Below are 12,775 nucleotides of genomic sequence, written 5' to 3'. Positions count from 1 at the left end.
CCAGATGTTTCCTATCAAAATTGATCATGAAAAAATATGAAACTTGAAAAAATATTAACTAGGTAAGTATTACAGATGTTAAATGACAACATTACCTATTTCAGTTATTAAAGTATTTTTCATGAATAAATGTAGCAAAAATATATTAAAACCTGAAACTATCTTACATTTGTAATTGTGTGTGTACACAGGAAGAGATTACAATTGAGAAAGCCAAAGTTCCTATAATGTGCAGTAACTAAAGCATATGCTAGGTTTGGGTTTTGAAAATTATTTTGATGACAACTGATTCTGTTTCCTGAAGTGGAAGAATATTTTTCTTCCACCTCTGCTCCCCACTCCCCCAAGAAAAATCCTGTTTAGTGATGGGATTTTTAGGAAAAATACAAACTCAAGGAACTGTGAAGTCTTTGGCCAAGGAAGATTTAGTCTTTCCCATGGAGGAAAAAGGCAGTTTAAGTAGTTCCTCTCTGTTTGGAATCCTAGAAGTAGACTCAGATACTATGATGTCGTGGAAGACAGATGCTATGGAAGACCTGAAGCAGGTTGGGTTATTTGTGTTTCAATACTGCCCCGACTGACTTTGGCAGTGTATACAAACAGACAAAGTAGGCTGTGCGTGAAGGATTTTGATGAGGGTAATAAAAATTGCTTTCACTGAAAATTCTCAAGGGAATGAAAAATGACATTTAATTCCATTTAAGTATAGTCTCAGAAGGTGCTATCAAGAATTTTATGTCATTATTTGGAATTACTTATTCATCTTAAATAATCTTTACTCAATAATTATTCTGTCTTTGTCCTAGTACTGGAAAGTGCATGCAAGATTTTGGTATCATTTTGTAGTATGAATCCTCTAGGATTTCAGAATCACTTAAGATAAATAATTTTCCCTTGGTTATGATCCAAGCTTAACACTTTTGAATATAGATTTGTTGTAATTTCATTAATATTAATGGAGGAGTGAAAAAGTTGAGTGACATAATTGCCATGTTATTTTTATGATTGAAACGCAGGATGAAACAGGTCATCAATTAGTTTAAGCTGGCATAAATCCACCAAGATGGTCCCAACTTTAAAATAAGCAGCAAACTGCCATTGTATTCATGATGTTTTATTAGAAACATCTTTAGCTGAGTTTTTCAAGGTACTTAAATACTTGAAATAGCTGAGAATTTTGCAGAGTTCTGTCTCCACTGCTACAGGTAACGAGTGTCTGTAATTCTTTGCTTTGCTATCAAAGTACAATTTCATATGTTAATAATTAGCTTGCTTTCACACTGTCTGCTACTGTGGTAGACCTGAGAATATAGTTTTAACGTCTGTATTACTTATGTCACATTCCCAGGCCTTTTTTTTTGACAGATGCAGCATCAGTATATGAAAGAAGACTAATTCATTTTTATATAAAATAATATTTTGATAACAAAGTAGAATTAAGGTACAAAATAAACATACGGCCTGGCTTCAGTACCCATAACAGAGACATGGAAGTCATGCAATCTGTTACCATCAAAGGTTCCTCTATTCCAGTATCTTGTCTTCCATACAGACCAATAGCAGACATACAGAGAAGAGTATAAAATCATAGGGAGTACATAGCAATACTTCCCCCAAATACTCTTCTTGCTTCCAGCATGTTTTTGCTCATTAACATCTTGGACCAAAGTGGTATATTTCCATTAAATAACCCTTGATGGATTTTCTTTCCTTGAATCCTTAAGGTTACTTTTGAACATATGTAAACTTTTAGCATCTATAGCATGCTACAGTAAGGAATCAACTGCATGGTGTATGAAGAAGCATTTCCTTTTAATTGTTTGAGAGCTGCTAACTGCATGGAGGTGTTTTATACCCCTTAGTTTTGGGTGTAAAAGCCAGTACACATCTGTCCCTATCTATTTTCTCCATCCCATTCATGATTTTGCAGATTTTTCACTCTCCTTTTATCCTTTATATCTCCTTTAGAGTTTTACAGCTTTGATTTTTTTTATTACTTGCTCCTGTTATTAAAATGTTCCTTACTTATGACAATCCTGTTTCTCTTCTCTCCACCTTTTTGAGTGGTATTACTCGTTATCTGAGGTGAGAAAAACAAATCCAAACACAGAATTCAAATTCAAGTGCAGCATGGATTTATATAGTAGCATAATAGTGTTTTCTGGGTTTTTTTCCTTAATAATTCTTGATGTATTTTCTTCCTTTTCTTAGTACTGGGCTGATCTTATTATCAAACTGTCAGCTCTCAGTTCATAACCATTGTATATTTAAGGTTAATATTTTTCGCAATTTGAATCACTTTCATCTACATTGACTTTTATATGCCATTTCATCTCTAATTTTTATTAGAAATGGCTCTGAGTTATTACGCTTAGGATCATCAGCAACCTTTGTCCTACTCTTCATTAACTTTTTCAGATCATTTGTGAATTTGATGAACAACCTGTTCCAGCACAAGTCTCCTTAGGCCTCTGCTGGTGATCTCTGTCCTCTGTGAAAAATGGTATTTTATTCCCATCCTTTGTTTCTGTCAATTACTTACCCATAGGAATACTTTTTATCTTGTTCTGTGTTTTGGTAGTTTCTGTAATGGTCTTGTTAAGTGCCATTTGGAAACCCACTCTTATCTTTCTTGTCTAAGTGTTACTTGAAGCCTTCAAAAACAATTCCAATATGTTTGTGAGATATGACATCCCTTTAAGAAAGTCACATTGACTGTTCCCAAATATGTTATATTTCCTCATATATCCAATGACCCTGTTCTTTAAAATGCTTTCTCTCCATATAAATGTGAGGCTTCCTGTTTGGAAGCTCCCTGGACCTTCCCTTGAGCTCTTCATAAGCACTAATATTACATTACCTGCTTTTCAGATCTCTAGAACCAAAGAGTTTTAATCAAGAATTTGCATACTGCAGTTTGGCAGTTTCGACCTGTTTTTAGTTTCCGGATGAATGCCATATGGCCTTGGCAATTTTTTGCTGTTTACAACTTCTGTTTTTCTCTAACTTCTTCAAGGGATCCTTCAATTTTAGATATTTCATCTGATGAGTTCCTTCTGTGAAGCAGGACTGTGGCTTAAGAACTGTATTTAGCTTTTCTTCCATGCTTTGTTTCCTTGTGCAATCCTTTATAGCTTTATCACAATGATAGTCCTATAAGTACTATCTATTTATAAGAAATTCTGTAGACACTCGGATATCTGCGAAAGGTCAAAGAGATTTGAGATTAAAGTTAAAGAACAATTGAGGTCTTTTCAAATTATTATCAAAGAACATACAGAATTATTTTTTACTTTTATAACCATTGAAAGAAAAAAGTTGTTTGCCTGTGCCAATTACACTACTGACCTAAGAAAGTTCTCTGTTAATAACCTTTTTTCTTCTGTCACTGTGCAGAACACAGTTAAATGGCTTGTGCTCTCTCAAGGAGATTCAGAATAATACCCTAACAATTTCATGCTCTGAAATGGAGTCAGAATATTTAGAACATAATAAAAATTACGTAGCTGAAAAAAAAAAAAACTTCACTTTTTTTATAATGACTGTTATTGAGATCAAGTGCAAAAAGAGTAATTATACTGAGAGCAGAAGAATTACTAAAGCTATAAATCCTTGGTAAGCAAGATTAATCTCCTGTTTGGTTGGTAGTATTTATAACACTGTTGAGGCACAATGTCGCTGTATATTTTCTGCTGGTCTGAATAGGGTAATTCCTTCCCTGACTTCTGTGCATAGTGACAGCCTTTGTTTGTCAAGAGCAGAGAGCTTATAGTATGTGAACTAATGTCTGTTTCTCCCGCAGTTATTAAGGACTCTAACATGAATTCTCTGGAAACAAAGTATCATGAAAATGATGAACTACACATGTTCAATATACCACTTATTTCAGTAACATCTGCCAGAACATAATAATAGTTTTTGAAAAAACAAAGTATTAAATAATTGTCTATTGACCTTTTTTGAAACAGAAAAAAAATGGTTTGTTTCAACATAAAATCTCTTGCATTGTGCATTTTATACCAAACTAGGCAAATAAACATTGTTGTATTTGACAAGGGAGAACAAATAGAAAAGATCTTTCAAACTGAAATAAGACAGAAAAAGCTTTATTTTGAAAGCAAAGGCCATTTTCAAATACAGAACTTCAGAAAACTTTTTCCCATCTTGAAATATAGTTTCTGGGAAGTAATTTAATGTATCTTCCACAGTTTCAGTGACGATGATTGATTTTTATAATTCTTAGGATATTGCCTTTTTACACATCTCTGTAGCATAATGTCAACATAAATATACAATTGAACATATTCTAATCCGTCAGTCTATGGCATATAAGTAGGCTACACAATTTGTAGTATTTGAATGACTTCAGCAGGGTTCCTTTTAAGCATAATATTCTGTACTGAGTATTGCAATTTCAGGGCCTTGGTGAGAAAAATCTAATGTACAGTGTGACCTCTGAGTGTTAATTCCAACTTGGATGTTACAGGGTTTGTCGTGCAGAAGACTTCTGATGTATTATAATAATGTTATATCCACTCCTGCAGTTCTTACATAGGCATATCTCATGGTTGTTCCAGAAGACCTATTTCCACTGAGATATTACATAAATTTGCCAGCTAATGATGACTGGGATGAGGAGAATTAGAAGTAGGAGGTATAAAATATAGTTCTATTAATGTTACTGGTTATATTAAAAGATATATAAGGATAGCTACATATTGTGTCTATGCATATATTATACCTCTTTCTCCTACTTTGCAAATGGGATTTGTCTGATTTAGAATATAAATTCTTTTAGTTTTTTAAATTTGTGTCACGCCTTGCTAACTGAGTGCTATGAGAGATGTCCAGTAGTATGAAAAGGTGGTAATTGGCTTCAGTGGGAGTTTTCTCTCAGTGAAAGAAGTAGACAAGTCTAGTGTATAAAACAGCCTTTGCCGGTATTGAAATTCATCTCCCTTTTGTCTGGAGTTTATTAAAAGCAACTGCAGGATATTCCATTGTCCAGTCTAGGAAAATAAGTTTTTATACATAAGAAAATTGAGAAAAATATTTGATCACAGTATAAAGAGTTTATATAAAAATACTCTTCCTTTAGCATGTATGTTTTTAGGGCAGTTTATGTATTTTGTATCCTATAACTCCATTTTATTTTTGCACTAAAGAGAATTTATACATTTACCATGTTTACCAGTAAAGATGAGTTTTTTTCCAGGTAATTTAACTTAAAAATTAGGGGTAATTTTTCTTTCCAGTTAATACAGTTGTAATTAGCACTTTGCAAAAATGTAAAATTTTTAATATTGTAGTTACAATTGACGTACCAGAATATAATGTTCTTTTTACTAGTAAATATTTTGGTTTCTGCATTTGGGAAATGACTATTGTCTCTTGAATCATAGAAGTGGAAATGGCATAGTATTTAATGCACTATATAAATGTCCAAATCAAAGGCCAATGTGCAAATCAAATCTTATTCACTGGGTGTTTGTGTTGGAGTTCCATGTTTCTGTTGTTGATTTTTAATATGACTGGTGCTAAGTTCCTAGGAGTAGGTAACACGTCTAAAAAGCAATCTTTTAATACAGCGTTAGCAACGAATTTATTTTAATTTCCTGTCGCAGCTACTAACCTCAACTTTTATGGCAGTTCCTGGGTTTGTTGGTAGTACTAGAAGGAACTCTGTTTTCTCCGGGGAGACCAGGCTGCTTCTTCACTGAGCTGCTTCTGAGCCTGAGCTTGTCGTCTCCATCCTCACTCCGCTTCTCTGATTTGCTTGACTGTAAGTCGTCCAGGGCCTTCTGAGCAGCAGCAACTCCAGAAGGATGGGGCTCCCTCCCTCCCTTGCTGTGGCCCCAACTGAAATGCCGGTGCTGACGTAAAACTGTCAGGAACCATTCATTCGTCTTTCGCTTGGTGTTGCCCTGCAAGGTTTCCTTTTAGTTTTCAGTAATGTGTTTCAGTTACTAATCACGTGTTATTGTCTTCAGAGTGATAGACAGAAAAATCCCTCTCTCTATAAAGAACATTTTAATAATATTTTTAAAGAATCTGATTAGTTAAAAAAAAGGAGAACAAAAAGAACTAGTGTGGCCAGCAGGAGCAGGGAGGTGATCGTCCCCCTGTACTCGGCGCTGGTGAGGTGACACCTCAAGTCCTGTGTTCGATTTTGGGCCCCTCACTACAAGAAAGACATTGAGGTGCTGGAGCGTGTCCAGAGAAGGACAATGGAGCTGGTGAGGGGTCTGGAGCACAAGTCTTGTGAGGAGCGGCTGAGGGACCTGGGGCTGTTTAGTCTGGAGAAAAAGAGGCTGAGGGGAGACCTTATCGCTCTCTACAACTACCTGAAAGAAGGTTGCAGCCAGGTGGGGTTTGGTCTCTTCTCCCAAGTAACAAGTGGCAGAACAAGGAGAAATGGCCTCAAGTTGCAGCAGGGGAGGTTTAGATGGGACATCAGGAAAAATTTCTTCACCTAAAGGGCTGTCAAGCATTGGAACAGGCTGCCCAGGGAAGTGGTGGAGTCACCATCCCTGGAGGGATTTAAAAGACGTGTAGATGTGGCCCTTGGGGACATGGCTTAGTGGTGGACTTGGCAGTGTTAGGTTTAAGGTTGGACTCAATGATTTTAAAGGTCTTTTCCAACCTAAAAATTCTGTGGTTCTATGATGAAACTGAGATCAAAAAATTGTAGAGAAGAAGGGAAATTAATTTAAATTTATAATGCCATTTACAGTTCTCAAATGTGCCCTGCTTTTTTTAATTTTTTTTTCTTTAGCTTTACACTTCTAGGAATGCTGGCTATAGTCCTTGGAAGAAGGAAGGCTCTAGTTAGACAGAAGGAGATCCTGCCAAGACTTTTTAGATCACAGCTTTTTATATGGGTAAAGATGCAATTTGGCCATTTACCGTACACTCTTAAGGATACATTGATTTTCTAACAACTTCAAATACTAAACCAGGAATGGTGGGACAGAGGATAATTAGGAACAAGGGGAAAGGGAATAATTATAGCTTTTTTTTATCTGACCATCAGTATGGCAGGAACTACCCAAGCAAGGACATGATTCCTATGGTTGTTATCTCTCAGGTATTGCTCTTTGAATTAAACAGCTGGAGAGCAGATCTTAGTGCCAGCCTTGCAGATTCAGCCATGTACAGGTTTTAGGTGCCATGTCATGTTACTCTTATCTGTTTGTCTTTGGCGAGAATCCCAAAGCATTGTTGGCCAACAGGTATATGATTAATATAGAGATTTTTCAATGTGCTTGGCAGTCCTTGCACAATTACCTCACACTGACAGCTGTGTCTGATCTTCAGGCAGTTGTGCTTTTTCTGTACAATTGGCACTCCTTTTATTTTTGCCTTGAGTATTCTCTAGCTGCCCAGGAGTGGTTCAAAATGGAGCTTTTGCATAGTCTTGCATTTCTTTTATTTTCATCTTTGTTTTCCTTTTTCTTTTGTGATCACAGAAGGAGATCATAGACACTCAAGTACACTGGATGTGAATAATGTACAGTACAAAAATGCAACTGAAGTTAATTAATAAGTGTCTGAACTCCAGGTTTCTTGTGCTTTGAAATTGAGAAAATGAAAAAAAAAAATCAATAAAACCTTTGAAAAACAGCTCACTGAATCAGTGGGGATTATCATCATAAATACCTAAATCATACACTGCAGTAGAAAGGCAAATTAGGGAATTATACTTTATAACTGTAGTGGAATTTGGAAACTGGGGGTAGAGACTGTGAGGATGGGCAAAGACAAGGCACTAAAACATCAGGAAGGAATCAGCTCAAAGATATTAATATCAAAATAATAGCAAATGAGTAGGACATGTGACTGGTTTAATGTAATAAAAAAAATAAGAAAATATAATAAGGAATTAAGGTTCTCTTAGGAATACTTCTACATTAACTAATTACATTCTTGCATGCAATATTTTACGTGGGCTGATATTGATCCCACTTCACAAATAAATGTAGATGTAGGTGTTTTTATCCAATGCAGTTTTTAAGTGGTAAGAGACAAAGCTATATTTAAGTATTTAAAACTGACAAGATTATACTGCAATGATAACTCACTGAATGGTATTGTTAGGAACTACTGATAATACTTAAACCATTTTGAAGTACATTTCAAAATCTTCATATTAATAATTTAATATTATCATTTCAAATCATTAGTACATTTCTGTATTAAAATAAACAAGAAAAAATGATAGGTGAAGTTCAATACAGAAACTGGTTTCAGTCTTAATGGTAATTTTTAAAGGAAGTTTAAGATATCTGTCACTAAAAACTACTGTGTGAGTGGTTTCATACAGCACTAGCTGTGGGTGTACTGTCAGCATAAGTACTAAATTAGAATAAGCTGTCTTTCTCTTGAAGTTATGTTCTCATGCTGAAAAATTCAAGACTGGTGTTTCACAACATTTCAATAAAAATTGCCTAATTAAAGGTAAAGTTTATGAATGAAATATGCAATATTTTTTTTTTAAGGAGAACATGATTTCTTAAACAAAATACAGTAAGTAGAATGGGAACTTCAGCCTGTGCACTAAAAGGATATTTCTGCCTTCTCTTTGCCACATGCTATTTACGATCTGATGAACTTCATTACTAGAAAATAAATCTCTTCTGTTGTCATTATGTATATACTAGAAAATATTAAAATCTTAAAATAGAATAGAAAGATAAAGTGCATTTTTAAAAAAATCAGAATCTTCTATTTTATAGTACTTTGCCATTTTTCATAACTTATTTGTGTCACTTTGTTTTTAAAGAGCAGATGAAGAATTTCAAAACAGACATTATAATCATCTATACCATACCACAAAAGTGAAACAAAGCCCTGAATATTTTTTTTTTTCCCATAAATTAACCATTAACCATTGGGATAGGCATTGTTTCATGACAAAATTTGGACTGTTTCTGCCAGGATGAGTTTAGCAAATAGCATTCAATACATTATCTTAATAAAACTCTGTCTTCCAGAAGGTAAAGCAGAAAACATAACAAATTAGTTGGTATATTGGAAACTGCAGTTCAGAACAGTTGGGAATTGCAAGAAAGTAAAACCATGGGAAGCGTAAATGCAAATACGTTTTCATGACACGTTAGCAAAGGACAATAAACAAGAAACTGCAAGACTACATGGAGCCCTAGTTAAGCTTATTTGTCTAGTAACAATAAAACCTGTTGGTCCTTTGTCTCTTAAAAACTATATAGTGCTGTAAAGCTGTGCAAAGTAAATTTTAAATGTTAACACACTAGAAATTGTAGTATCTTGCTTACAGATGAAGAACTATGGAAGGCCTAATATTAAAGATAGTGGAGAAGCTTGTCCCATTCTCTTGATCTTCCTTGGAAACCTTTGTGCACATACAGAAGGATTAGCTAGTAAAATTCTTTCATCTTACTTATGCTGCCAGATATTTTTTTCTATAACTACCAGAAACAGAAACATAAATAGAAAAATGAGTGTTTTCTGTATTTTGGAAATCCTGCTTCCTAGCTACACTTAATTGTTTTGTTAGTTAAACAACTCTTTTAAAAAAATTCTTTGAAACACTACTGAGCCAGTAAGAGTCTTAATGTATCTGTGAATAGGATGGTAACCACAATCACGCTCACTTGAAGCTTTTTTCTGTATCCAGACAGAATTAAATCATGATGAGGGAAGTTGTAGCTGACCTAATTGTAAACATATAATGTATTTGTTGTGATTTATACTTTTTTACTACTCAGTATAATGTTTTCACTGTACCAGCTGTCCATTTGTATTGCCTTTTTTTTTCATTTGGAAGCTGAATAGAAAGGGAGAAAATCCTTTATGAAAAAAGTTCAAAATAATACAGCTGTACCAAATGGTATATGCTGCTACTATTGCAGTATTACAAAAATGACACAAAATGGCAGTCCAATTCCTATACAAAACTTAAGAGCAATTTACTGAAGGTCTTACAAAATGTTCTAAATAATAAAAAATAAACAGGAAATGACATATGACTTCCAGGACTAAGTTAAGAAATAAGAACTTTGTTCTGACAAAATATTAAAAAGCAGTAGTAGTATTGGGTTCCTAGAAGAAGTGGAAACGTAATCTGACATACTTTATAGAAAATACAGTCTTGTTCAGCTGATGTTAAAGTATGAGACTTTACATTTATTTAAATTTAAAATGTTTTACCAATATAGACCTTAGGCTTTGTATTCTCCTTTGCTAGGCAGCATTGAGTGAAAAATTCTGGGAAAATTTTTCTGTTCTGGCTGGCATCTGGATGTATTTGCACTTGTTTCCCAAGTGTTAATCTCCTCCACAGGATTCCAAGTATGTAATAAACCGAAGACAGCTTCTCCATATAGTATATTCTCTTCAAAACGTATAACATGTCTGCCTGTTAGAGGAGTGTAAGAAATGAGCTGCTGAAGGGTTAGTCATGAGACATCTATGTGGTCACAGAAGAGTTAGTAAATCCATTGAAGGATTGCTTAAAGTATGTGAATATTTAGAAGGATTCTCCCACCTATGTTTTAAGATCCATGAATTTCCTCTTTTTTTTCAAAAGAGATGAAAAAATTGTAAGGGAAAAAGTTAGTGAAAATTTGGAAAGTTCCTATTAAAATCCTTTTCTAGGAGAGGAGATATTGGCTACCAGAAAAATGTTCTTTACTATCAAAAAACAATGGTAAGGACAGTATTAGTTTGTTTAAATATATACATTTAAACAACTCTTGCATGAAAATACGAATGTTACTAAACTCAGTCAGAGGGAAATAATAGGAATTTGTTCCTTGGCTAATGGGTGGAGTTGTTCTTTTCTGTTTTATTCAGCATTAGATGTTTCTGTGTAATCTACACTTTGTCTTACCCTGCTGTGTGTGACTGGGTGATTTTGATGAGAATGTTTTCTGACTTCTGCCAGATGTATTCAATTTATGGGGACAGTGAACAATTACAGCAAGTTATCTTCAAGCTACCTTAATCAGTATTTTATCTGTGTGCATTTCCAAAGAACCATCCTGTTCTACAAAGCTGAACTAGGATACAACTTTTCATGTTGTTCATGATGCTGCTTTAACTCTATCATGTTTCCTATGTTCTCATCCTCTGTAAGTGATTAACATTAAAATTATAGTTTGGTTTATAGATTTGTTCTAGAACATAACAGAATTACCCTTTTTTTCCCCAGGTCTTTTTTTTTCGTGCAATATTTGCAGCAATTCTTTTTATTAAATGCATGATTTAGTCTTTTTAAGAGGTCAGCTTAGAGGTAAAGTCATAGCTATTTAATTAATAGGTTCTAAGATTATAGAATAGCTTCAGTTCAGCTCATCAAATGATTATCTAGAATTCCCGATTTTGTTAACTTTTCATGGAAGGAATTCTGTCTGATTGGCTCCTCTATCCTGAATTATAATAACATGATTGCTTCATGCTCTATTGAACACTTCAGCTGTTTGCTGTGAAATCTCCCATAGAATACCCATACTTAAAATGTTGCTTGAACGTTGGAGATTCATACAGTTTAGAACAGCTGCTGTGTGGTCAGATAGAAGCACAATATGGTAATTAGTGAGCTATATAATACCAAGTATATCTGAAAATAGTTGCAGGTATTAAAAGAATTTCCAGGTTTTTAAAATGTAGCTGATAAATATATGAACTTTATGGCAATATATTCATCCTACAATTTTTTTTTTTTAATCAGAGTGCTTGAGAGTGGATTGGATATGGAAAAATAAATAGAACTCAAAGCAGTATTGTAGATATGTGGTCAACTTTGGATATACACAAAATATTTTCAGTTAGTGCATTAGTTTCCCTCTCTTTTCCTCCTACTTTACAGTTCCAATAATTTAAATGAAGATGGTGCTTTGCCTGATTATCTTTTTCAAAGGTGTCATAAATTCTTCAGAATTATGCATGAGTACAGTGCACTAATATTGAGATTGCAGCTCAGCGGGCAGCAACTTTAAGTTGCATGGATGATTAGTTTGCCTAGAGGACAGGGTGTAAATTAGAAGGGATTACTTGAAAAGATCAATTATTTCATCTTTCTAACTCAGTTTGCAAATTTTTATTTTGAAATATTTAAACATATATATTAGAAAGACTTATTAGTGTGAATGGTACAATAGGAACCATGGTAGTCATTGTTTCCTTTGCAAATAATATATTAAATAAGTTCTTATTACCATCCCGGCAGTAGAAATACTCAGTTTTATTCCATGTACTCAATAATTAGACTTGAAGTTAATTAAAGTCTTATAGCTTGTCATGAGGCACTTAAAAATTCTTAGTACATTTCTAGTGCTGAAACCAGTTGCAGTCTGTTTTGTCAAATTTCGTCTTTATATCTAAAGGAATTTTCTTTCTCCTTCTGCTAATTATCCAGAATTAAAATCCTGTTCTTAAATCGTGGTCCTCAAACCAGTATTCATGCCCTAAGAGCCTCTGACATTTCTCAGGGTTAAAAGGAGAGCAAACTGTGAGGTTGCCTGCAGAAGATTACCTGCTTGCTGTTACTCTCTAGAGATCAGCAAAGGCTGGGGACTACTGCTAGAAAACCGAGGGCTTTCGCTGTGCGGAGGGTGGTATCCTTTATAGTTTCCTATTTCCCTTTTTCTTTGCTTAACTTTCATGAAATGAGTTCTGCTTACATGTGTGTATCTCAAACTGTTGGTAAATTTAAAGAGTTGTATTTCTGCTGTCCTTTTTTTAACCCCATTACATGATTTATCTTTAAATACGCCCGAGTCATCTTTCTATGCTA

General features: G+C 34.3%; 1 protein-coding gene across 5 annotated transcripts in view; it reads left to right on the top strand.

Annotated features, from left to right (window-relative positions):
- Window positions 1-12,775, top strand: part of METTL25 (methyltransferase like 25) — a 64,329-nt gene that overhangs the window by 28,085 nt on the left and 23,469 nt on the right. The window lies entirely within an intron of this gene.

Source organism: Buteo buteo, chromosome 26 (assembly GCF_964188355.1).
Source record: "Buteo buteo chromosome 26, bButBut1.hap1.1, whole genome shotgun sequence".
NCBI classification, from domain to species: Eukaryota; Metazoa; Chordata; class Aves; order Accipitriformes; family Accipitridae; genus Buteo; species Buteo buteo.
This window is presented reverse-complemented; position numbering and strand designations above follow the sequence as displayed.